We start from the raw sequence: 27125 nt of genomic DNA on the forward strand, positions 1-27125 counted from the left end.
GCAGGTGGTGAAATCACGTAAGGTCTATCCTCCCTAAGGAGGGGGGTTTTCCCCTGTTAAAGTAATCTCTCGCATCTCGCTCGCTCAGGGCGGCCTGAGATGCTCAGCATCACAGAGCCAACCAGGTCCATATGACGGGGCTGCGCTGACACCGCTCAGCCACCAGAAACCCGGAAGAGCTGAGCAGACGATGGCCGTGTCTGCTCAGGCCCCCAGGGCATCCCATGGCGGCGGGCACAGCGGCGGGCACACTGCAGGTGCTGGATGAACACACCGGAATTCAGAGACCGAGCCCATTCTCCCGGATCGCCCAGAGCACGGACCACAGGACGGCCACCTCACCCGGCTGCAGCGGGGAGACTGGGACGCCGTCCTCGGCAGGCAGCGGAGCCCGGTGGGTGGTGACGGGCAGGTGCACCGTGATGTGTGTGGACCCGTCTACGGCACGTGTCAGATCTTCTCACTTCTCGAGGAAATCCGGAAATGCTGACGTTTCTGTGAAGTCTCTCGACGTGCAAATGTGAGCATTCTTTCTCTTTCAAGTGCTGCGCGTGTCAAGGACAGCACCACTGTCGGAGGGCAGGACCCCGCTCACGGACGGCTGGATGGGAGTCCCTGGTGCGTGTGGTGGGTAGGACAAGCAGTCACAGGCGCAGGCTCGTCATGAGCCGCTCCGTCCGGCCAGCGTCTCCAGAGCGCCTCCTGCTTTCCTGCCCCAACCTCTACGTTTGGGGTTTCCACTTACGGTACTTTTCCCGTGGCGGGTTCGCAGCGTGGCTGGCGTGGACTCCTGCGGGGTCCACACCCCACCTGCATGGCACTGTGGTTGCGATAATCCGTAATACCGAAAGCCTGTGTCTGTAATCCACAAAGCCCCGACAGCAACAATACCCTTGTATCCCTGAAACAGCTTGGGGGGGGCGGCAGTGAAGAAAGCATGGGTGTCCGTCGTGGACCCTCAGACACGCGTGATCTGTTCCTTCCCTCACCTAGCAAGCGGAGCGAGCATCTGTCAGGGGCAGGGCCCGGGACCAAAGTGCCAGCTCTTTGGTGGCCAGGCCTCGGCGAAGGGGCCCGACCCTCAGTCCCAGCTTCTCACCACGCGACCGATACCACAGGGGGGGCTCCTCCAAGTGAGGAAAACATGGCCCATTGGGGCCAGCTGTATCAGCTGAGGGGTCGTGAGCAGCATTTTGCAGACAAACAAGGACAGAACAGAACAGAGTGGAACAGAGGTTGCAGACGTGAATGCACTGAGCAGGGCAGATGGGGGACTTGCCTTCCAAGGTGTGCATGCACGTGAAATGCCACCTCCCTGTACCCCCTGTGTGCGTCTTCCATGACTCAGGGGCAAAAATGCCTGAAAAATCACTGCGGAAGTTACAAATCCCGAGAACTTTTGGATTCACCTCTTCCCTCTCATTTGGGTGGGAGATAATGTCCCGAGAAAGCTACTGTTCCCCAATAGTCACACAACTGGTACATGACGACGCTCCCCAGCAGTAACACAGCCGATACACAACGTTCCCCAGTAGTAACACAACTGATACATGACGTTCCCCAGTACTAACGCGACCAACTGATACACGACGTTCCTCAGTAGTAACACGGGCTGATCCACGGCCCCAGTGGTTACAATGACGACAGCAGCCGCAGCTAGGAAAACTCTGGGCACCACAGGGGCTGCTGTAATGCTTCCGTGGAGTCAGCAGGGCCTTTGCAACTGTTACTACCCTATGAGGCACACGCAGGCATACCTGTGAGCCGCTGCAAACACAGCGAAGTTCAATAATGCACTGGGTGGCGCCTGGGGGGCTCAGGCGGTTAATTAAGCGTCTGAGTCCTGATCTCGGCTCAGGTCACGACCTCACGGTTTGTGGGATCGAGCCCCACACTGGGCTCTGTGCTGACAGTGCAGAGCCTTTTTGGGATTCCCTCTCCCTCTCTGTACCTTCCCCTGCTCGCACGAGCTCCCTCTCTCTCTCTCTCTCAAAATTTATAATAAATAAACATTAAAAATAATAATAATGCACGCAAAGGCTTGGGGCTAGTTGGGGTCAGGGCCTGGACTCGGCCCCAGGAAGCCCAGCTGCACAGCCCGACCTCACGACCAGCTCTCACAGCCTCTCGAGACAAACCCAGCCAGAGTCCCCATCTGTGCCCTGCAGCTAAACTGAGCCTATTAAAATCACAGCCTTTAACAAACTTTTCGAGTTGCCTTGAAGAGTTAACAGCTGTGATCGCTTTGGAATTGGCAGAGAGGCTTGTGTTAGAGACAGGTGTACGTGCTCATACACCAGAGGAAGGAAATGAAAATACCACCTTCGAGACTGTGGCTCCGGGGCGTCCCGGGGGCTCAGTCGGTCAAGCATCCGACTCTTGGTTTGGGCTCAGGTCAGCATCTCACGGTTTGTGAGTTCAAGCCCTGCATCAGGCTCTGCGCTGACAGTGTGGAGCCTGCTTGGGATTCTCTCTCCCTCTCTGTCCTGCTGGCTCGCTCTCTCTCTGAAAATAAACTAAAAACAAAAAAAAAAAAACAAGACTGTGGCTCCAACCGGGCCCCCTGCTACTGAGGAGGGCAGACGCCCTCGCAGCTAAGGCTCCAAGAGGCTGGAGTTCTAGAAACAAAGAGCAACAGAGGCTTCAGAACAGATGGGCTGGCGTGCAGGTACGGAAAACTTGGCGGCATTTACCGACCCAGACAGACACCTGACACCTCCCCCGTGCCTCACACCTCCCCTCTCGGAAAACCTGTCTCAGAGCGACCTTACCTCTCCCGAATACGCCGCTCTGGCCGAGAAGGCGGCCAGAAGTCCCTCTGCGTCACCAGAGCAGAAGTGGCAAAGCTGTGCCCCGACTGCGTTCAGCGTGTGCTCCTGAGGACCCCCTCAGACCCTCCCTCGGGACCCGCTCACTCTTAACCTACACACAGTCCTACCTACTCCGCTGATTCAGTTTGAATTCACGGCCGACTGCAGGCAGCGGGGGCAGCAGTAAACAGACGCGCAGGAATCTGTTTGCAAAGAAGCCGAGGACGATAACACCAATGAGCACATTTATTGAGCACTTATTGTGTGCTGGTCACCATGCCACGGGCACCGCCTGCATTGCCTCGCAGAATACTCACAGGTCCAGGTCAGCCCCCATGTCTCGGGCGAGGGAACCGGGCTCGGGGGACCCCCCCCCACAATGCCACACAGTTGCAAGACTGGGATGGGAGCCCAAACCATGGGGCTCTAGACTCCCGTTCACAACCACGGCTCCGTAGCAGACCCTCGCCCTGCAGGAGACCTACCGAGAGGGACCCCACGGGGACAGGGGTTGGCAGGTCGGCCGGAGGCACCAGCAGATCACAGGTGGACACACAGGGCGGAGGACCCATTTCCTGCGCCCGCTCTGCCTGGGCACCGTCCTGCTTTCTCGCTTCTGCGGCCACGGCTCTGTTGCATCACGCCCTGTCCTCAGCTCCACGGTCAACAGCCTGAGCCTTCACCCTTGCTTCCCCTTCCCTTCAGGGACGGTGGCGGCCTCCAGCCGCCAGAGCCGGGTTGCATCAGCAGCCACCACTGGTTCTCTTAACGGAGCCCACACGTCGTCGAAAAATCGATGCCCTGGCCGCTGGGCGGGCGTGTGCGGGGGTGAGGCTGGCCCTCGTGCCGAGGCCCACTCGCCGTGAGATTTGACCAACTCCAAGAACAACCAGCAGCAATATTAAGGCCACTGACCAAACGGAGCCGGTCTAGGTGGCCAGGGCCCTTGACCTGCGTGAAACCAGACACACCCCATCAACGGCTAGGGGTGGGGGGGGCCGGGTGAGGGGCAGGAAGCAAACTCACTGGCAAATGTGATTGTGTCTTTTTATTTCTCGTTGGGTTGGCCGCCCCTGGGTTGCAGCACATCCATCAGACTGAAAAGCAAGCTACGTCCATGGGTTAAAAATTCATTTACCATCCAGCCTGGCTTCCAGCGTTGATGCCTTAATTGAATTTTGTTGTGACAGCGGAGCTGAGCTCCGAGGCGTAGCTTTAGTCCGGCCTCCAGGCCCCGGTGTCTGGGGCGAGCTTGATGAGCTCTGTGACCCGATTATCCCCCGGCATGCGCAGAAAGTTTCTCTCCAGGGTCACTCTGAACTCGCCCTGGGTCCTCAGGCGTATGGAGCTGGAATACAGTTAACTGATCTTCAAAGACGCCCTTGGTCAACGTGTCTCCAAAGGGGAAGACGGGGAGCCCAGTCCTATCGTGGGACAGCCGGTCTCTGGAGAAACACGGTCACGAAGCGAAGCATTTAATTCAGCAGCTACTGCAGGCTCGGTTTGCAAACGAGTGCGGCACGTCCCCCGGAAAACGAGCAGTGGTCCGCCAAGCTGAGGGGCGCCAGTGAGCCGGGTTATTACTCCCGCGTAGCCTCTGGCCAAGGGAGGTCCTGCTTGCTTCCTTTAGGCCACGTTTACACGAGCTAACAGCAACGTCCTCACTGCTAACTCCCATCGTACTGGGTGTCGTACTGGTCTCATCCTGCACCTGACAAGACGGGGACTGTCTTGCCCATCTCCCTCCACGACCGCATCTACCCTAGTCACCTACTGCTGTCAGGGGGCGTTCTGCGTCGTGAACCGGGCTCCTCACATTCCAGACACAGGGTTGGAGACGTGAGGGAGGTCCCTTAACGCCCTCTTTCCATTCTGGGGAGCAGACTCAGGCTCAGGACTCCCGCTAACTTTTCTTTGCTTTTGGCAAACATGATGCTTTGTGACCGCTGAGTCGAGCGTGGACACCTAACGGCCACGGGAGAAACAAACGAGGGAGACGGCCATGAGAGAAGAATTCCCAGACGGTCTCATGGTGATGGACAGTGGTAAGGACTTGTGTCCACTTTTAATAGGATTCGGTGTTCTCTGAGCACCGACGGGGAAGTGTTATCTGCCACATCAAAAATGGAATGATTGCAATTATACGTTTTTATCTATGAGAATCCCCCCCCCCCCCCCCCCCCCCCCCGCCAAGGGTGGTTGGTCGGGAGCAATTTACCTCCCGAGGAAGGGGAAGGACGTGGTTCTCACTTACACAGACGAGGTCTCCAGCTGTGGCATCGTTCAGCTGACACAACAGTCACTTGTCTATCTTGTCATTACTTTAAAGCCAAAATTGACACTGTGATTCATATTCAGAGTCTATCAAAACATCTTCCATGTAGAAATGGAAATCGATGGGCACAAGTCAACTTCAGATTACTAATAAATGCACGAAGACGTTCACCCTCACCCATGCATCTCCTCAAGGATCTGCAAATGCACCTCCCATCGGATGTGCAAAAACACACAAATCTGACTGCGTCGGGTGCTGCGAGGTGGGGAGCTTGTCCGCTCACAGGGTACTGGCGGGAGAGGAGACTGGTCCACTCACGAGAGGGCCGGGGGCAGAATCTGCTAGACAAGACGTGTGCAGGCCCTGTGACGGTCCCCGGATGTTTCAGCCGGACTCACACACGCGTGTGCTTAAGGAGGCGGGTGTGAGAAGGTCCGTCACAGAGAAAGGGAGAAGCCCCAGTACGAAGCTGGATAAGGACAGCCCATCAGCCCAACTCCATCTCAAAGACACAGTGAGAGGGAGAACAGCTAGCTATGGGATCTTGGAGCCAGTACGTTACAGTTACGAAAAAACCTACGTGAAAACACCACATATTTTCTAACGAGACAGGTGGACACAGGCTTGTAAGTATATAGATACAGGCAAAGATATATTTTAAAATATGGAAACAATATCCTAATGATACAATGGACGCTTCTGGGCTCTGAGGCTGGTATAGGGATAGATTCCATAAACTAAAGAGGAATTTAGCTTTTTTTTATAATGCTGCATTACTTTTTAATTTTTTTAATGTTTGCTTATTTTTGAGAGAGAGAGAGACAGAGCGTAAGCAGAGGAGGGGCAGAGAGAAAGGGAGACACATAATCCGAAGCAGGCTCCAGGCTCTGAGCTGTCAGCAAAGAGCCCGACGCAGGGCTCGAACTCACTGACTGCGAGATCACGACCTGAGCTGAAGTGGGACGCTTAACCGGCTGAGCCCCCCAGGTGCCCCAAACATGACAAATTTTTTAAATGATTGAGTCCAGGAGGTGTGTGCGTGAAGGTTCTTTGTACTATGGTTTCCCCTTTCTCAATATATTTGGCATCTTCTATAAGAAAAAGTTACAAGGTAAAGGCAACGTGTCACTTTTTGAAAGCACAAACAATCAAAATGACTGGGGGCAGACACAGTAAAATCCCGGCCCTGTGATTCTGTGTGATGGGAAACGCACGTGTGCTATTTTCTTCTCTATACGTTCCTTTTTCAAAAAAAAAAAAAAAAAAAGCCGACCTAAAAACAGCACTGAGAACCTTGCATTCCTGGGAGCACCACCTCAACACTTTTCCACCACTCACCACACAAGGGAAGCCCCGCGTTTCTGCAGAAGCAAGGCTCGTGGGAAGGAATTCCTTCATCCTCTTAGCTCCCCAACTGCATGAACCTGGGGTTGGGGAGATGTGCGGACAGACAGGCAGAAGCTGGAAGTGCCCACTCCGGAGCGGACCCCACCAAGCGTCTCTTTATTCTTCTTCCAAAGCAAGGAAGGTCTCAGCTCCTGCCCAAACCTCATCTCAAAGCCTGCACTTGGTGACAGGCACATTTCCAGAGCCCTCGACGGACCACAGACGTAAGATACTCTAGAACTTTCTTCCCGTTTCCAAATCACGACCTGCGCGGGTCTTGGTCCTGCTACCAGAGGATGGCTTTTGTTTAAGCAAAGTCAAAACATAACGTGAAGTGTGGAAAGGCCACAAGAGATCGTCCAGCCAAACACAGCAGACGACTGATGTAAACACGCCTGTCCCGACTCAGGAGATGCGGGAAGTTTAACTTCGGTCTGTAGGCACAGTTTAAATCCCGCGATCGGCACGTGCACAGCATTCAGCCATGAGCCCGAGCACCCGAAAAACTCTGACGGGGTGTTGGACGCCGTCCCCGCGTGCGCTCACATCACAAGACCTCCGTTCCGTGGCTTTCCGGAGATGTGCCGACACGGCCCAGCTAAGCGTCCCTGTTTGAGCGCCTGTGACTTCCTCCCCAGGATTCCTGCAACGTCTCCATACCCAGGACCACGTTTCTACACACTCCACGTGGACGCCCGGCTCATTCGTGGCCTGTGAGTTTCTTTGACAAAGCTGTGGACACACCGCCTCCTTACACCCTTCGCAGGCACACGCCTCTCCCAGGTTCTGCACACGCCTGTCTGCAGGCCCCGCAGGAGGGACAGCTGGCCCCCTGAACCCTCACTGGCTGCCTTCTGCTGCTGACGAGGTTCAGGAAACACCAGATCTGGGCCCCCTTCTTCCCTCGGGTGGGGGGACATGAAATGCCCTCCACTCCCGGGGCCCCACCCAGCCCCGCTTCCTCCTCCTCCTTTCGGGGTCCCGCTCTGCTTGCCTCTGGCTTCCTCTCTGGGGTTTCTAGTTGTATGTAGTGGGTTAGGGTCTACACCGTCTTGTGTGAACCCAAAGTCGGATGTTTTAAAACCTCACCATGCTCACCTATACTTAATACAATTTTTAAATCCGTGAACACCTGCGTCTTTGATAAGCAAAAACAAAAGGGTCAAAACCAAGTAATATTTCCTTGCAGTCTACCAGAGATGAACACTCTGGGACTCATAAACCATAAATGATATCATCATCAACCATAGTTAATAATAGTGTTTTGCATATTTGAAAGTTGCCGAGTGGGTCTTAAAAGTTCTCATCACAGACGCGCCTAGGGGGCTCAGTCGGCTGAGCGTCCGACTTTGGCTCAGGACACAACCTCACGGTTCGTGGGTTCAAGCCCCGCATCGGGCTCTGTGCCGACAGCTCAGAGCCTGGAGCTGCTTTGGATTCTGTGTCTCCCTCTCTCTCTGCCCCTCCCTCACTTGCACTTGGTCTCTATCTCTCTCAAAAATAAATAAACATTTAAAAAAAGTGAGGGAGAGGGGCGCCTGGGTGGCTCAGTTGGTTGAGCATCCAACTTCAGCTCAGGTCATATCTCCTGGTTCGTGGGTTCGAGCCCCGCGTCGGGCTCTGTGCCGACAGCTCAGAGCCTGGAGCTGCTTCGGATTCTGCGTCTCCCTCGCTCTCTGCCCCTCCCCCACTCATGCTCTGTCTCTCTCTGTCTCTCAAAAATGAATAAATGTTAAAAAAAATTTTTTTTAAAGTTCTCATCACAAGAGGGGCACCTGGGGGGGCTCAGTCTCCTGATTTCGGCTCACGTAATGAATGATCTCAGTTCCTAAGGTCGAGCCCTGAGTCCAGCTTCTGCACTGACAGCAGGGAGCCTGCTTGGGATTCTCTCTCTCTCCCTCTCTCTGCCCCTCCCCTGTGCACATGCTCTCTCTCTCGCTCTCAAAATAAATAAAATTTTTTTTAAAAAAGAAAGAAAGAAGTCTCAGTCAACCCATGACTGGGGGCTCACTTATTCCTAAAGCCTCTGGCACAACGGGCTCATAGAAGATTCAAGCAAAGCACAGTCAGAATCACCTAATCCAAGCACTCACTCACTGAGGCCAGTGGGGCAGTGATGTGCCCAGGCGCACGGGGGCCCAGAGACGCCAGACTTCCCGGAACTCGCTCCCCTCCCCTCACCCGGGAACATCAAGGAGGCGGTCAGCACTGGGCTCTGGTGGAGCCTTCTCCCCTCGGCCCCCATCTCCCCTCGGCCCGTCTGGCCACAGCCCCGGCACGCATAAACCCCGGGGCTGGCTCCACGGTCCCTGCATCCCCCAGCACACCAGGAGACTGAGCGTCCGGGTGCTTTATTTGTCCCCGGCGCTGCCCTCTGGTCCTCGGCTGGCAGACGTGACTGTGGGTCCCAGGCCTCCCCTGCAGGTGTTAAGTTGCAGATATTAACGGTGCTGGGAGTGGAGCCACCCAGAGAGGCAGGGCTTACTGCTGGGAGGGCGGGGAGGGGGCAGTACTGTGGAAAGTTCTGAGGTTTACACCGGCGTGATTTTAGAAGGCCCTTAGTCTGCAAATGCATCGACCACCGTGTCCTCAGACGGCTCTGTTCCAACCCGGCACACACGAGACGAGGTCCCGGATTCTTGCTCAAAATGCCACGAACTGCACACTTGATGAACAGCTCGTGCCTCAAACAGGAGCCAGGAGGCGTGTCTGCCCACTGCGTACCCACAGCCCCCTTAAATGCTCTGATTGAGAGGCTCTCTGTCCTGCAGGGCACCTCCAGACCAGGGGTGGAGGGAGCGACTCCAGACCAGAGGAAGGAGGGAGCCAGGGAAGACGGAAGGGCTGGCCTCTGACGCCCAAAACAGGCGCAGGGTGTCCTCTGAGAAGCCCAGTCCCGGAGGGTTCGGGGAGTCACGGGCCTCCGGCCACAAGAGGCCGTGGGGCCTGCAGCAAAGCAGACTCACACCCAAGCCTTCCCTAGACGGCTCGAGGGGGCGGAGGCAGCTCACGCCTGTGGACTGAAGACGGCAAACAGGGTCCAGCCTGCAGGCCAGGCGGTCACCTTCCTGTGGTCTGATGCCTGAGTGTGGCCCAAGGGTATCTCAGTCGGCCGGAGGGGGGGGGGGGGGGAGGGAGGCTTTTTTCTCATCTGCACTTAAATGACTTTTTAACAATTATTTGGATTTCTTATAAAGTGCCACCTTTTCTCCTCTTCCTCTGCTTACTGGCTTCTGACGAACCCTAGGGCACAGAGTGAGGGTCTCCGGATGCCGGCTTCTCTGCTGCGTACCAATCTCTGCTCCAGAAGCGGCTCGGGCCAACTTCTCCGCAGATGGAAAGCAGCCCTGTGTCAGGGTCCCTGAGGCCACCCTGGGGTACAGGGAACCCCCGCAGGGCTCACAGGACTCCGCACACAGCCATGCTCGTGGCTGTGAGTTCCCGCCGCAAAGGGACCCAAAGCAAAGTCAACAAAGGGCAAAGGTGTGGGGGCAGGTCCGAGCGAGACCAGAGCAAGCTTCCAGAGTCTTCCGGAGTCACACGTGAAGCTGTGACAACACGCGTGAGAAGCCGCTACCGGGGACGCCCACGGACACGGCCCAGGGTGTCTGTGGGGCGGTCACATAGGCACCAGCTGCTGGCGCATCCGGGACTCCAGACTGCCCACCGGGAGGCAGGTGGTCGGCATAAACCACGGTCGTGCAGCCTGGACGCGGCGGGCCCTCTTCTCTCTTAGGGAGTGGGGGGCTCCCAGAATCCAAGGTCCCAGCTGCCAGCCACGGGCCGGCCTCACCAGCAGGCCTGTCTGCTCAGGACTGACAGCTTCGGGCCTAGCGGGGAGCTCTCCTGTGCACAGGCCCCTCCCTGCCCTGCCAGGGCTCCAGAGGAGAGACGCGCGCTCCCGTGTCCCGCACGCCACGCCCGCCGCAAGCTACACGAGGAAGCAAAGCCTCGCGGCATGTGTCCTGCTTGTGAGAACGGCGTCCGCTCGGCTGCCTTGGCAACCAGCTCTGGGCACTCAGGGACCCTCCTGTGTCCCCTCTATGCGGGTTTAATAAACACACTGTTGTCTCAGACTCTGATTGTCACCTCGTTCTCTACAGCAACGAGACCCCAGTGTCTCAGGGAGAACACGCGCGCCCCGCAGTCTGCAAAGGACCCCGCCCCCTCCGGCCCCAGGCGCACCTGGACGGGGCGGGTGATCTGTATGCACCAGGTATCCCCTGCTCCCTCCGGGACTCGTTCCGTCCCCCCCACAACGGACCCGCGGCGGGCCAGAAGCAGGACTGAGGGCCGCCCGGGGCGCGTCGTGAGAAAGGGGTGTTTTGACAATAGTTTTCACGTCTCCGTGTTCACGGGACAGTTCGGACAACGAGGGAAAGACGCGGCGGCGTGAGGGCAAGGTCTGGGGAGGGCCGTCCGGGAGGGGCCGGGGCTCGGCCAGGCTAGCTCTCCTGCCCCCCGCCCCCCTGCAGCCCAGAGGCCCGCCTTCGCCCCTCACCCAAGCCCAGAACTTACCGCCAACCCCGGATGAGGACACGAGCCCGTGACTTGGTCGGTGGGGCCGGCCTGCTCGGTCTGACCCCATCCCCACGCCCACGTGCCAGCTCCCTGCGGGCGAGCGAGGCTCCCACGTTCCCGACCCACAGGTGCAGTAACCCTTCACGCGGCTGCACCTGTCAGCACCCGGGTCAAAACAAGCCGTCAGAGGCGACTGGGGAGAATTTGGGTGTCACGGCGCCACAGGGCAGGGGGCGGGGACCGACACGGAGGCGCGAGGGCCAGTGGGGCGGCCGGAAATGCCCCGCCTCCCGCTCTACACAGTCCGCGCAGCGTATTCCATAATCCGCATGAAAAAACACAGCCGGTCTTACTTTTAATACACAAAGCAACAAAACCCCACAGGGCCCGAATGAACCGCAGGGGTCGCATCTGCTTACATAATGGGGGGAAAGGCGTGGAGGAAGATTCGCGCGTCACCTGAGGGTAAGGAGTCGGAGGGAAGAATTCCGACGGGGAACTAGGAAGACAGGCCTCAGAAACACAAGGAGCAGCATTCTTCGCGAACAGAGACAGGCGTCCCCCTGTGGCGAGACGCAAAGGTGTCAAACCTCCGCCCGCACGCCTGCAAGGCCCCCGGCCCCTCGGCCCCCCTGCCCCCTGCTCCGGACGAAGGCGTCGGCTTCCTCCCCTTCCACAGACGTGCGTCTTACTGCCCAGCAGCAGAACACTCACACGAACACGTTAATTGTTTTTTAAGTTACCTTATTTACTTAGAGAGAGAGGGAGACAATCCCAAGCAGGTTCCGCACTGTCGGCACAGAGCCCGACGTGGGGCTCGAACTCACGAACGGTGAGGTCATGACCTGAGCGGAAATCAAGAGTCGGACGCTTAACCGACTGAGCCCCCAGGCGCCCCTGAAACATGTCAATTTTTAAACGAAACTACAGGCTGTATTCTGTCGCCAAGAGCAGAGCCTATGTACTGTTACAGACTAGATACTCTGCACACGCCCTGCGGGACATCCAGGGTGTCCTGTTCCATACTAGACGCCTGAAGGGGGCCAGACACGCGCACATGCACACACATGCACGTACACACAAGCACGTGCCCTCCCACATGCACGTACATGCATGCACACGCACGTGCACACGCGCAAGCACATGCACACACAAGCACATGAACGCACACACATGCACACGTGCACGTACACACAAGCACGTGCCCTCCCACATGCACGTACATGCATGCACACGCACGTGCACACGCGCAAGCACATGCACACACAAGCACATGAACGCACACACATGCACACGTGCACGTACACACAAGCACGTGCCCTCCCACATGCACGTACATGCATGCACACGCACGTGCACACGCGCAAGCACATGCACACACAAGCACATGAACGCACACACATGCACACGTGCACGTACACACAAGCACATGAACGCACACACATGCACACGTGCACGTACACACAAGCACGTGCCCTCACACATGCACGTACATGCATGCACACGCACGTGCACACGCGCAAGCACATGCACACACAAGCACATGAACGCACACACATGCACACGTGCACGTACACACAAGCACGTGCCCTCACACATGCACGTACATGCATGCACACGCACGTGCACACGCGCAAGCACATGCACACACAAGCACATGAACGCACACACATGCACACGTGCACGTACACACAAGCACACGTGCACGTACACACAAGCACATGCCCTCACACCTGCACATACATGCATGCACACGCGCAAGCACATGCACACACAAGCACATGCACGCACACACATGCACACGTGCACGTACACCCACGTGCACACACAAGCACGTGCACGCACAAACATTCGGTCTCTGGCACTGGACGCCCCTTCCCCTTCCCCCCTGCCCCTTCCCTCACTGCCACTCCTGGTTCTTGCACCGTCAGTGGCCCTCACACCTGAAGCTGGTGCAGAATCACCGGAATACCAGCACGGCAGCGTCTACTGAGTGTCGCTCTTTCGTTCTCAAGCCTTCTGAGATGAGCACTATTGTTAAATCCCTAGACCTGCGCTGTTAACATCCAAGGAAACGGACGCAGGAAAAACCCATTAGCCAGTCACTACATGCCTAGGGGAAGCGCCCACTCTGTGCCCGATGCTATTCCAGGCAGCAGCAAACAAGACCCACAGAGGCCAAGGACCGGCCGTGCTCGGTTCATACAGGGCCGAGCCCGCAGGGGCGGGAAAACGCAACAAGGTTGTTCTCGAGCGAAGAGCTGGGCAGGAAACACGACCCGAAGAAGGAGAAGCAAAGAAAGGGTGGTCTTTCTTTCCCAGAGTGGAAGCCACACCGAGCTTGACAGAAACCCCGCCCAGTAAGGAAGGACCGTAGGGCCAGCCGCCACGGACTCTGGTCCCCAGACCTGCGGTCGGCTGCCTGCCCACACCCGGGGGTGGTTCCGGGCTCTGTGGCGTCCACCTCCTCCGAGAGAAGAAGGAAACCCTGCCCGTAAACACGCAGGGGTTGGTAAACATGCAGGTGTGAGGTTCGGGGACGCTGGGGCACAAGCCCACGTCCCTGAGCTGGTGAGAGCTGCAAGCAGGGTTTAAACCCAGGTCTGTCCACACCCAAATGGCATGTCTCCCCCTTCACCGGACTGCACTGTTTTCCTCGCAAACACCGCCCTGGGGTGTGAGCTGGGAGTTCAGTAAAAGCTCTGGTCACGCTGGCTCTAAGGACATGCCAGTTCCATCTGTGGGCCGAAGTGACGGGCTTCATCCTGCGTCAGCTTCACTTAATGCTAGAGGCGGCCTCGAGCGCAGCGTTGGGGACTCGGAGGCTGAGGCCAGGCTTGGCAGGAAAGGGCACACGGAGAATCAGTGACGTGGGCCGTGGGCCGTGGGCCAGGGGTCGAGTAGCATCATGTGTATCGGTTAGGGTATCTTAGGTTGCAAAGGGCAGTGCAAAGGGCTTCAGGTAGGGCTAGATCGAGTCGCTCAGATGACGCTGCTCAGTGTCTCCCCATGGTTCTGGGCTGCCTTCCTCAGAGTGGGCTTCGGTACCTGACTCCCCACAGGATTCCAGGCTAGCTGCTGATAGGTCCATGTGTTTTCAGCTTTCTTATCCACATCCAGCCAGAGATGGAAAATACCTCTATGGGGTGGTAGCGATCCCCAGAGCCGCTCTGATTGCACTGACTTAGGCCACATGTATGGCTCTGACAGTGTCTACAGAGGCAGAAGGCACCTCACAGCCAGCCCAGGCCACATGTTCTATCCCTAGACTGGGGTAAAGTCGGCTTCCTGCCTCGTGAATCGAGAAACCACAGGAAGCCATGGGAAGACTAATGGGGTGTGAACAGGCACCACCCCCAGCATGTGACACCGCTCCCCTGGAGGCTTATCCATCCAGCCCAGGAGAATGTGGGCGTGAGACACGGCGCCTCCCCCCCGCCACCCCCGTGCATGAAATGGGCTGGTGGGGGCAGAACCCAGGAGACCCTCCTCTCTGGCTCTTGGCTCCTTTACTCCGTATCTCTACCTCTGCAGACAGAGGGGGTGAACGTGAGGAAGGAGGTTGACATCCCTACATAGTTGGTCTCCACGTTTGTCGTCGGCGCGGGACCCAGCCCGTGGAGGCACGGAGGCAGTAATGGAGGGATCCCGGCCCGTGGAGGGAGACAAGATGCCCTACGATAGACCCAGCCTCTATATGTCCTTTCTCAAAGGGTATTTGTCATTAACGTTGAACCCGGTTTTTCTCTGAGAAGGTCTCACGTTGACCTGATCCCACGAGCAGTGAATGTGATTAAGGGAAGCACTGAGTGCCGATTACAAAAGAGGCACAGATGATTGTTTAGTCGCTGGATTAAGCCCTGTCACCGATACAGCCATGGGCAAACTGTTAACTCAGGGCCCCGGAGAACATCCTTAACTCTTCATCTGCAAAATAGCTTTAGGGATCCCACGAGCTTCTCAGGGTTCGGGAAAGACCCAGAGATCCGCTGAGAAGTTCACATCTTTCTGACCATCGGACAACATCTCCAAGCCGCCCAGACAGCTAAGCTGGGGTCCGCTCCGCTGACATGACTGAATGTGTGCACCTCCCATTCGTTGGGAATTTGGGTCTCTCTGTAGACCTTGGAAGACTGAAGGCGCCCGTTATGACTGGCAGAGCGTAGAACCCAACCTGAAGGCGTGACGTGCAGCCCCCTCCGCCTCCGTCACCAAACCTCCGGTGGGCACAGGATGGCCCTTCGTGACCCAAGGTTGTTTTCAGGTGCACACCCAGCAGATACTTCATCGATCATCGGTTTATAGAGCGTATGACCACCAACATCTTGATATTCTCTCTCCTATTTATTTACTTTTTTCAATGACGAGGGCTCTGTTGGTGCTGACGCACTTGATACCCGTAATATTTGGTGCTGTGTCCTTTGGGGGGTAAGCCGGTCCCCAGAATCCGGCGGGATCCGAGTAACAGTGTCGCCTTCCCTGTGTTGCCTTCTCCTACTATGTTTTACCTTCTGTTTCCAGCAGGATTTCCTACTTAATCTAGTGACAGACTGTTTCTTTTCCAAGTAGATTTAAGCGGTGCGCTAATGCGGAGAACGGAGAACAGTATCGTAAGGGGGGGGGGGAGTTTGGGGGCAGACAGGGCTGCCTCCAGGGAGGCGGTGGTTCTCACAGATAAGTATCTGGGGGCCGAGTGAACACAGGATCTGTCCTCCAAGCCCACAGGCTCCCAGCCCCCTGCTCCAAGGGTCCTGCACGATCATGCTGGCTTCCCACCTTCGTGCACGGGCAGCGTGTCTGGTCACCGCTTTTCTGAACCCACGCTGCCTTCCTACAATTTCAGATTCACTCAGCAGCTGGTGATGCCTCCCCCGTTCCTAAATCTTCCCCAGTACACAGAGCAGGTGCACCAGGTAACGTGGGATAACTCAGTCGCTCTATCCACCCTTGCGAATTCAACCTCCTCCCGAGGGCCTCTGCTCCTCCTCCTCCTCCAGGAAGCCCTCCTTGATCACCTGGACCCATGACATCTCTATCGCCATGAAGAATCTATCTTGGTTTGCTCCGCACACACTCCCCTTCCTTCCAGCTCTAATATCCCAAAGTCCCTCCGGGAAATTACCACGCTTCTGTTCCATCCACAGTGGGCACCTGACCCCGGCCTGGCCAAAGTGCCATCTGCCCTCAGCCAAATAACTGTTCAAGGAACAGACTGTGTCTCGTGTTGATGGGCGAACTCGTCCCATCAGGGACGATCTTGGGGCTTCTGCTGGCCTACCAGTAAGAGGCAAGCTCTTCTCTTCTTCCCACGGAAGTTGCTAGAAAGAGAGGTGCTGGTGGCAGCCACGTGGAAAGAGCCTGCTGAGGTGAAGCTGGGGCAAGAAAAAGGGGGTCAAGAAAAGGAAAACGACCACCTCCTGATGGCATCACTTCAGCCTCTGGATGCAACCATGCCTGAAAACCTCCCTGCAACAAATGCCTGTTTTGCCAAAGCCAGAATGGGCTGACTGTTCGTCACCTTGAAAGCAAAACAGTTGTGGCTAACCACCTCTGAACCCCAAAAGTCCATCTTGTCTGTCCTTAACCATGTGAACAGAGACGGCCACTCTGTCTTCACATGGCCGTCTTAGAGGGATAGCAGTCTCCGGATCTGGGGCCCACCCGACCTTATCTTAACTCGCATCGTCATTATAGCAGCAAGGACTCTATTTCTCAATAAGGTTACATTCACGGGTCCCGGGGTTCAGATTTGAATATATCTTTATTTGGGGATAGAGGTGTATGAAATTCAACCGCTTACAGCGGCCATCTTGTGATTACTGGGACCGTAAGTCTCAGGGCAAAGCCAGCACCTTGCAAGGCGAAGGAGACACCTGGACTTCCCTCGCCTTTGCCCCCCAAAGTGGTCGTTCTTATTGACGCCAATTTGAATGTGTTTTCTATTATTTTTAGCAAAAAGCACTGTAACTAAAATGGGCATGGAGTTTCCCAAGGTACAGATCTCAGGAAGGTAGGAAGGCAGCCCCAAAGCAGGACAGGTTCTGGGCACAGTGACGGGGACCCCAAGGCCACCTGCCCTCTCCTCTCAGTGAGTCACGCAGACCGGGTCCTCTTTGAGCTTAGCTTTTCCGTCCTGCACTTGTCTGGTGTGGGGTGTGGGGTCTGCTCAGCCCCGGAAGGGGGCGGAAGGGGAGCGTGAGCTGACTGCTGTCTCCCAGAGCTCTCTCCACCCCTCCCCAGGGGGCTCTCCCCACCCCTCCCCAGGGGGCTCTCCCCACCCCTCCCCAGGGGGCTTCGAGGCCACGTGAACAAACATCCTGAAGGTGATAGAGTTTCAAAAAGGGAGTTCAGGTAAACATCCTTCTTCAACAGCGTTGAGATGGGACTATTTTCTATAGCTTTGTAATGTAAATATGTAAATAACCTGGAAGGGACAATCCCAGCAACACAAAGCAAGGAGAAGGCTGGGGGTGGGGGGGAAGGTGGGGGAGACCCTTGGGCACAGGCAGTCCCAAGGTCACGTGCAGCCTGCCTGGGGACGGGGAAGCAGCCATCTGAACGTCCACCCAGACTTCCATCAGAGAGGAGTCTGTCTAAAATCCGCAGGTTAGCAGACTTCTTGCTGATGCAGCTGCTACGTTTGAAACACCAATTACCTTGTAGGAAGCTACCTGCAAATTATGGCACATCAAGTTGGCAAAACTGGAAAAAGAAACATGTTTGCCACTAGGTTACAGTCGACCGAGCGAGTATGGAACCGGCTTCCTGGGTGTCAGAGAAACATCCCAGTTGCGGGAGATACGGTGTAATAAGGCTAAACCCCTGCCCTCATGGGGGTTACATCCCAGCGGGTCCCACACACCAGATGGACAGGCGGACAGGTGGACAGATGGACGTGGTGTGAAGTGAGCCAACGGCTCCGAGAAACCAATCGCCGTGGCCCACGACCGAGGGCCTTTGTCGGCTTCTCTTCCGGGACTGCAATAGGGCCCTTTGCCCACCGTGTCCCTGCGGGTTTCTTAGTTCCCCAGGAAACACACCCGCCAAGTCCTAAGAACCCCAGCCCTGCCCGGTTTGGGGAGTGGTCCCCTCCGCCGGGCCAGTGGGGAACAAGATCAAGGGGAGGTTGTAGAGAGCCACCGTTCCGCACTAAGGAGCCCGGGAGGCTCTCATGTGACGTGGGAAATGCACTTCTCCCTGCGGTGACTGATTAGCCAGGATCCTGAATCTAACAAAGCCGTGTCGTCATGGGAACCAGACATATTCCGCGACCACGGGTTAAAAATTAAGCTCCACCTGTGCTAATGCTCCCTTATCAATCTCCTCTCGAAACCAAAGCCCCTCCGTTCGTTCGGCTGCACTCTGCTGCGGTGACAAATGTCCTGTTGCCTGGTTACTAATTGGTGACAGGGACAAGCCCTGACCGGACGGCAGGTCCAAAACACCCGAACGCCGGACACGGTGACCGGACGCTGTCACTAAGAGGTGGCCCTGCGCGAGCTCGCTGTCCTTGGCCCTTTGTTCCCAGGAGCAAACAAAGGGCCACGTGGGACAGAACTGTCAGCGCCGTGGGCTCTGGGATGCGCCACGGGCCGGCTCACGGAGACGCACGGCGTGGCCGCGTTCCTCTGGAACCTGCACCCACCCGGTGACTCAGTGCAGCCGAGAAGAAACAGGCTCCTGGGTGCACGCGACCGACGGCAGGTGCACAGGACTGAGGGGGCCCCGCTCACACGCCTTCCGGCCAGGCACGGCGGCTTCGCTTTGAAGCGTCTGGCGGGAGGGGCGGTCAAGGCGCCCGCCCTCGGTCCTCCAGCCAAGTCAGGCGACGACGGAACGATCAGCACCTTGAATTTCAGTCTTGAGCGGAGGCACTCAAAGACCAACGCCGGTGCTCGGAGCGGACTCTCCCCGGCAGGTCTCACAGAGGGGCCATCCCTGTCCTCCTGCCCCGTGGGTTCCCAGGGCCTTCCCCTTCCCATCGTTTCCCCTGGGAAATCGTTCTTCTTGAGCCAGAATCAGATTGGGTGTTGGTGCCCAGGGACCTGCATTCGTGCCCTGCGGCTGCTTAACAAAGCCCCAGACACGAACCGTCCCGCAGCTCTGGAGGCCCCGAGTCTGAGACGGAGACTCAGCAGGTTCTGGGGGCCACGAGGGAGGGTGTGGCCCAGGCCTCCCTCCCAGCGACAGCAGTGGCCAGCAGTCCGTGGTGTTCCGTGGTTTGTAGACGCAGCACCGCTGGCTCTCCCTTCACGTGACGCTCTCCCTGCGCACCTGTCTGGGTGGCGTTTCCCCTCTTACGAGGACACCGGTCACGCTGGATTAGGTCCCCCACAAACGGCCCCGCTTTAACTCGACCCCTGTAAAGACCCGGTCTCCAAATACGGTCACGTTCTGAGGTCTCGGGCGTTAGGACTCCGACATCTTTGCGGGAACAATTCAACCCACAGCAGACGACGGTCTGTGTGATCCAGAGCGGGGCACCCCAGACAGTCCGGTGAGCACAGGACGTCTGCGAGGGCACAAACACGGCCAGGGGAGGAAGAGGCAGCCTCGCGCTAAGGAGGCCTCTTTCCCGGGGCGCCTGGTCATCCTTACACGGGGAGTAACGACCGTAGGGGAACCTGGAATCTCGTCAGCCTGATCAGGGCTTCAGGAAACGGGACTTCCGAGAGACGAGCGTCAGCGTGACCGACCCCAGGTGGATCCCTCCAAGAGCGCGAGGCAGGAAGCCCAAGCCGTGATGGTACAAAGCACACGATTAAGGGGCCCTGCTTCAAAGTGAAACCAACACAGGGGAAACTGGGATTCCCAAAGCGTTGCTTGAGCTTCTGGATCAAGCCGTTCCTGACGTTAACACTACTCTCTCCTCAGTTACACCGGTCCCTTAACTCGCCCTGACAGACACAATGGCATAGGGCTGGGCTCCCCCAAAGACCCTCCTCAGCTACGTCCACGGCCTCCTTCCTCTGTAGGGAAAAAGGAGCCACGTAAACTTCATTCCAGGGCCCGGGTTTGCCAAGACACCGGAGAGGAACAGACACTACCAAGACCCGAATGCCACGGCGGAAAGTGTGAGTTCCACAGCGGTTCCCGAAGACCCTGCCAAATGCACGTGCACTGCCTTTTCGCTTTTTGTTGGTCTTGTGGGCAAGCAGAGGGCCATTACCGCGCCGGCCGCGTGTGCCGATGGCCCCCCAGTGTCACACGTGCCCTGACAGGCCCAGCAAGCACCAAAGGGATTGTCTGACTCTAACTGGCACTGAGATTTCGAGCTCAACAGAGCCCATTCTATGTTGACTTGCCTGTTGAAAGAAAGAAAGAAGGAAAGGGGAAGGGAAGGGGAAGGGAAGGGGAAGGGGAAGGGGAAGGGGAAGGGAAGGGAAGGGAAGGGAAGGGAAGGGAAGGGAAGGGAAGGGAAGGGAAGGGAAGGGAAGGGAAGGGAAGGGAAGGGAAGAAGGAAGGGAAGGGAAGGGAAGGGAAGGGAAGGGAAGGGAAGGGAAGGGAAGGGAAGGGAAGGGAAGGGAAGGGAAGGGAAGGAAAGGAAAGGAAAGGAAAGGAAAGGAAAGGAAGAAGGAAGGAAAGGAAAGGAAAGGAAAGGAAAGGAAAGGAAAGGAAAGGAGGAAGGAAGGAAGGAAGGAAGGAAGGAAGGAAAGAAAGGAGAAAGAAAGAAGAAAGAAAGAAAGAAAGAAAGAAAGAAAGAAAGAAAGAAAGAAAGAAAGAAAGAAAGGGGAATTTAAAATACATAATTACTTTAGTCATGGAGCATAATGACATTAAGAGCTGTTTTAACTAGACATTTCCACACAAACAACATTACGCGGAGACGGTCTGTCCTGCAGCCCTGACGGAAAGCGAGGCCCCAGAATCGGTGGGGCGGAGACGTCTGGGGACTGACCTGGGCTCAGTCCAGGGGCCCAGGAGCGACCTGCAGCTCACAGGGTGCATCTCTGAGGCCATAACGAACTGGGTTTCCCCAAACTTCGTGAGTTTTGCCATTTCTGTGCCCCAATTATTAACGCACTCTTTCTCCTTAAACAAGCACACATGTTTTATGGACATGAAGATATTGAAAAGGAAACTTCATGTTGCCACCGTGAAATCATTGGTTATGTGATAGTTAAATTTTTTCTAATGGGGAGCCTGGGTGGCTCAGTCGGTTGAGTGGCTGACCTCAGCTCAGGTCATGATCTCCCGGTTCATGAGTTCAAGCCCCGCGTCGGGCTCTGTGCTGACAGCTCAGAGCCTGGAGCCTGCTTTGGATTCTCTCTCTCTCTCTCTCCCTCTCTCTCCCTCTCTCTCAGAAATAAACACTAAAAAATTTTTCAATCAAAACATAATAAAAATCTGTTTTCTAATACATGATCCTATTTTTTCGCAGTAAACATATGTCTGTATCTGGGTTTCGTCGGCCGCTTTTGTCTATTCCGTAACCTGCAGAACGCTCTGGAAATACTGCATTGGTGGATGGATTTAGGCACCGCCTTCACCAGCCTGACAGTCAGGGCCTGTCCTGAGCCTGTCCAGACAAAATTCTCCACCAAGGCAGGGAAGACAAAGTCGCGCTCTCTCTGAGCCACTCTCTGCTCTGAGAGCTCACGGCACTGAGGAAACAGGTCCTGCCCGCCAGCCCCAGGCAGAAGGAGCCACGTAACTTCTCTGTGAGACGCGGTAAAAGAACAGATGCCGTGGGCCACGCTTCCAAGATACGGAGAGGTCATTTCCTTCCCGTGTCAACAGCTCGTGGTGTCTACAAATATTGACTGAACATCTATGACGTACAAAGTCAGGTGGTTGGACCACACACACGCACGTACCTCCCCCCTTTTTAAAATTTTAACTTTTCTATGAATGTTCTAGAGTCACGTGTACACAGGTGAGCGATGCTGGTAACCTTACACGTGGTTAGGGTAGCGGCTGGTTAACTGGCCATAAACGGTTCAATGTCAGCGGGTTGTTAAACACGAGCAAGCACCATCAGGCCCTCGGCGGGAGGCACGGGCCGCCCCGAGCCCCTTGCTTTCCAAGCCCACACGCAGTAAAACCGCTTACCGCCAACGCCCGCGGCAAGAGCTGACGGGATGTTCACGCACGTGTTAGAGGGACCCCCTCGGCAAACAGCGGCAGGGGGACGGCGGTGGGTAAATACCCCAGACGCTCCTCCCTCGAGTGGGGTGGGTCCAGGGGGTGCCCCACCGTCTCCAGGACAGAGGAGCCCCGCTGGCCCCAGCGGACACCGGCTGGATGGCGTGCCCTTCCCTGCCTGGCCCCCCGCCACCTCCCGAAGTTTCCTGGCATCGCTTGGCAAACAGGCCACTTCGACTGGAATCCCCATGTTGGGTCTGCTCCGGGAGGATCGAGCCAAGACCCCGTGGTACAGGGACACCATCGGATAACAAGTAGAAATGTTTAAAGAATGAGGCAGTGTACTAAAATACTCCCGTGGAAAGATCTCTACCAAATATTCCGGAAACAGAAAGATACCAGTCTGCAGAAAAACCCACATGGTTTTCTTTAAAGCACGTGCAAAGTTACGATAGACTTTCTGCGGCTACACGCGCACACGTATGTCGAAAAGGGTCCAGGAGACCAAACTGTTGACAGTGGTTAGCTCGGTGCAAGGGAAGGTCAAAAGACACTTGAGTTTTTGCAAATCCGAAGTATCAGCAGACAGCTTGAGGAATGAAAAATCGATTGTGAAAGCTGCAGGACAGCGTCTGTAAGCACTTGAAACGCGTGCAGACCCCGCTCTGCGTGCACACGCGTCCACAAACCGACACGCCGCGTCTGCGCGTGTGTTTGTGTCTGCATGGGCGGGGGGGGGAGCCTGAAAACTGAGAAAAGGAAACACCCAATCGTTACCGGTGCCGGCCAACCGGGTTTGGAATGGGAACGTTATACGTGGGTTTCAGCTTTTGACCTTGCACGTCCCGGTGAGATGTGACCCCAACAAGTACCGCTGCCCCTGAAACGGGACAAAGGAGCATGATTTCCAAGATGCTGTCATTACTCAAGCCTCTGGGGAAGCGTTATTGGTGACATCACTTCTCCAACTCGGTGTATACATAAACAGTTTAATGATTTATTGACACAGAGAGGCCCTGACCCCTGTCACAGGGATGGGCACAGCTGTATTGAGAATAAGGATCATCACGACTTGGGTATAAAATGCTGCCCTCGGAGAGCTTACACCCCAGTGGTCGCTAAGCTGTGTTTAAGGTCGTTCCAATACCCTGTGGACCGAAGGACCTCTCAGCAAACCCCTTCCTCTGAGTCAAATACACAGCCGCCACTGAGACTCACTGGCTACACCTCCCGTTTTGAAAAGCCCTGAGGATCTATTTTCTAATTGCTCTCCCTTCATGGTGAAATAATTCAAACGTTCCATTCCCTTCCAAAGTGACAAGAAGAGCTAAATTTAAATGCAATAACTTAATGATGCATCTGCAATTCCAAGCAGCCAACAATCTATCAAAAAAAAAAAAAAGATCAGCCCATTCCAAATATAGGAAAGATTCACACAAATGCATATCACTCCCCTCTGTCGCTTTCAACCCCAGAACGACCAAAATAAAAAAACATCAAAAAAGTAATAAGCTCTCGAAATAACCCACCTGTTACCCCTCAGAGAGCAGAGTAACTTCTGAGTCCCATAAGCCGTGTAGAATAAATGAATTTGACAAACTCACACAACCAGTAATAACCCCCATCACTCAGTTGAGACACATCCTCTACGAAAGTGTTCTTAATGACACAATTTGTCTCTTGAGGCCATGCAGATAAGTATCTCTCACTATAAATGATATCAATTGAAGAAACAGACACCGTTATATTGATAATGATGAAAGAAAAGGTTGGGGAATGTTTTCCAGGCACATTCCCACATGCAAGGGCCCTGCATTCACTAACCGAATGACAAAATGTTTTTGGCTCTGTAGTAACGAGAACAAATGGTTACCAAGCACATACCCTGTATCTGAAACAGCAGAGTTTCACACACAGACTCTTTCTGCCTCCTGCCAGGAAAATGAACACATAAAATAGAAATCAGAGGACTGGGTGCGAACTTCAATCTACTGAACACGTACCGGCTGGGTTCATTCCTACCACCATCATCACCAACCCCACCATGACTGCGACTTCCACCACCATCACCATCGCCACCATCACCATCACCACCATCATCACCACCATCACATCACTACCATCATCATCAACACCATCACCACCATCATCATCACCAACATTATCACCATCATCACCATCACCACCAACATTTTCATCATCATCATCATCACCATCATCATCACCATTATCACCAACATTATCACCACCATCACCATCACTGTCACTGTCACCATCACCTCCATCACCATCACCATCACCACCATCACCCCCATCATCACCATGTCCACCATCACCACCACCCCTACCATCCTGTTTACTAGAATATGAGACCCAGACCCACTTTTTTTATCAGCACCAACCCCAATACAAAGCCTACCCAGGCTCACGAACGATTCACCTGGTTCACCTTCTGCTTCGTGCTCAAAATGCGTGACTAACACCCACAGCGACCAGTGCCCGGACAGCCACTTACAGCACGGAAGCCTTTTGCAGAAAGAACCAGCTGTTATTCTTACCGCCCAAAATCATCTCACGATGACACGACGCAAATTACTGCCCGGTGTTTAGATCATGCCTCCACATGGGAACAACGAAGAAAAGAATGAGCAAGCCAGCCCAGATTTTTCTCCTGAGCTCTGGACCTGGCCATCTGCTAATTTCCCCGTGTTTAGGTGTAACCCAAGCCCAAAGCTGAGCCTCGGTGCAACACTGAATCCGGATCTGACCCGTAAACATGCTTCTTTTTCCGTCTTTCTCATCTGAGGAAATGGGACTCCCCCCTCCGCTGTGTTGTCTCCACTCGAAATCCGAAAGCCGTGCTCGTCACCGCTTCTCGCGCCTCTTCCTTTCCAGCCCAACACAACGGCGGGCCGCCCCTGCTGCCCCAATCCATCTAGAAGCTCTGCAGTGTCCCTCACCTCCGCCACTAACACCCTGGGCCAAGCCACCACTGCCCCCCGTCTGGACTACACGGTAGCCTCCAGATGCCCCTTGCTTCCACGCTGCCTCCACCCCCACCCAGATCTGGTGTGACCCTTTGAGAAGGCAGATTTGAGTACGTCTCTCTCTCCCTGAAATCTGTCACTGCCACCTGACCACTGCTCATGAGATGTGAACTCCATACCCAGAGCCCATAAGGTCACCGATGGGCTGCCCCTGCCACCTCTCCCCAGCCTGTGGCTGGATGACCACTTTTCACGCATACAGCGCTTCCGTGCCTCTGGGCCTCTGCACTGCTGTTCCCTGGTGAGACCGCTAACCTCCACGAAGGTACAGACGTTTGCTTTGCTCGGCATTCGGCCCTCCCCAACGAACCGACATATCGCTGGCATTGATAAACACGTCTTGAATAGACCATTAAACAAGGAAGCAACGGACACAGCCGCCGACTGGCACGGGGGGATAGAGCCTCAGCAGGAAGAAAGGACAACTCACCACAAAGTCCCCACCACTGGGCTCCTAGTCTCAGGACACAAAGTGGGAAATTCCCAAGCGGACCCTCCAAAGGCTGGGTCTTATCAACTGTGTCTTCCGGACCCACGGGCTTCGGGAACGATGGGCCGTTTCTAAACTGTAAACAAATAAAAATTAAATTAAAATATAAATAAATAAATAAATAAATAAATGTCCATGATCTTCCATCCCAAAAGGATGGCTTGTAAATTGGCTTTTCTGCCTCATTCAGACCCCTCTCTGCCAAAGATGCAGGGAAACTCAGGGAACACGCTATCACTTTCCAGCCCGCAGCACTGAGGGCTAAGTAAGCGAGACCGAACACACAGCCTTCCCAGCCTGACACTTTGCTTCCCCTTCAACCAAAGGTCCTGGGGTAGAACAACACACAGCTACATGCACACCCTGACACAAAGCTTCCGTGAGGCTCTGAGTAAAATTCCAAGCTCCCAAAGGTGCCCAGAGAAATGGTGGCGAGGGCTAATTGTCCTCCTTGTGTAAGTGGGGCACAGATGGCAACGGGGCACAGAATGGAGACCACGAGCCATGCAGGCTTGCTCTAGACACATCCTTAATTATATAAACGTGACTGATGCCCTGTGGGTTAGGAGAAGTGTTACCAGAAGTCAAATTCATGAATAAAAATCAGTATAAAAACCAACGAGCGCACTGCTTGTGTCAGACTCTGTACAAATTCCCATCTTTTTTTAAATTAATTTTTTTATTACATTTCTTTATTTTTGAGAAGCAGAGAGAGACAGAGCGTGACCAGGGGAGGGGCAGAGAGGGAGGGAGACACAGAATCCGAAGCAGGCTCCAGGCTCTGAGCTCTCAGCAAGGAGCCCGACGCGGGGCTCGAACCCACAAACCGTGAGATCACGACCTGAGCCGAAGTCAGACACTCAACCGACTGCGCCACCCAGGCGCCCCTCTAGGAATTCCCATCTTACCACCAAATATTTAAAAATTGAAATTCTCATATTTCAGTAGACCTTCAATTGACATAAGCCATCAAAATATCAGAAGTTCTTTTACTTCTCTCTTGCTTTGTTAATAAGATGTTTTCAAACCTCCTAGAATCACAGAATAAAACGAGAGGTTGAATTATCTTAGGTTTTATCCAAAAGTATGTAAGTGTCCAGTGTTCGGAGTAACCACATGGATGGGGGGAGAACACGTGGAAGTAATTTGGGCTGCAGCCTGCAATTTGGAACCGGAAAACAGTCTGTATGAGCAAAATTCAATTTGTTTCAAAGTAGCAAGCATTTTCTAAGTACCTATCAAGTTCCTGGCCCTTGTTAGACCCCAAAGTAAATAAGATCGAGTCTTTCCAGGACCCACAGTCTGACAGCAGAGGCTGGAACACGCATGTATAACTTTATTCAAGCTAGACCTTAATAAGATTTAGGATGATGTGCAGACGAGATACGAGGGGAAGATGTCTAGACAGGAGATTGGACTCTTATTTCCTGAGGCAGCTGATGAGACAGTCAGGACACAGAGGCAGCAGGTAGGGCTCAGAGCAGTGAAGCACCATAATGAGCGTCTGCTTG

General features: G+C 55.1%; 1 long non-coding RNA gene across 1 annotated transcript in view; it reads right to left on the reverse strand.

The window, feature by feature from the left end:
* LOC124522023 (uncharacterized) overlaps positions 1 to 25682 on the reverse strand; it is a 72946-nt gene extending 47264 nt beyond the window's left edge. The window contains exon 1 of the long non-coding RNA XR_006964657.1: positions 25555 to 25682. This is a non-coding gene — a long non-coding RNA (uncharacterized LOC124522023). The remainder of the gene's footprint in view (positions 1 to 25554) is intronic.
* Between the last annotated feature and the right edge of the window lie 1443 nt (positions 25683 to 27125).

This window comes from Lynx rufus, unplaced genomic scaffold (genome assembly GCF_022079265.1).
Source record: "Lynx rufus isolate CCGP_SWC_20201006 ecotype Redwood Valley unplaced genomic scaffold, mLynRuf1.p SCAF_33, whole genome shotgun sequence".
In the NCBI taxonomy this organism is placed as follows: domain Eukaryota; kingdom Metazoa; phylum Chordata; class Mammalia; order Carnivora; family Felidae; genus Lynx; species Lynx rufus.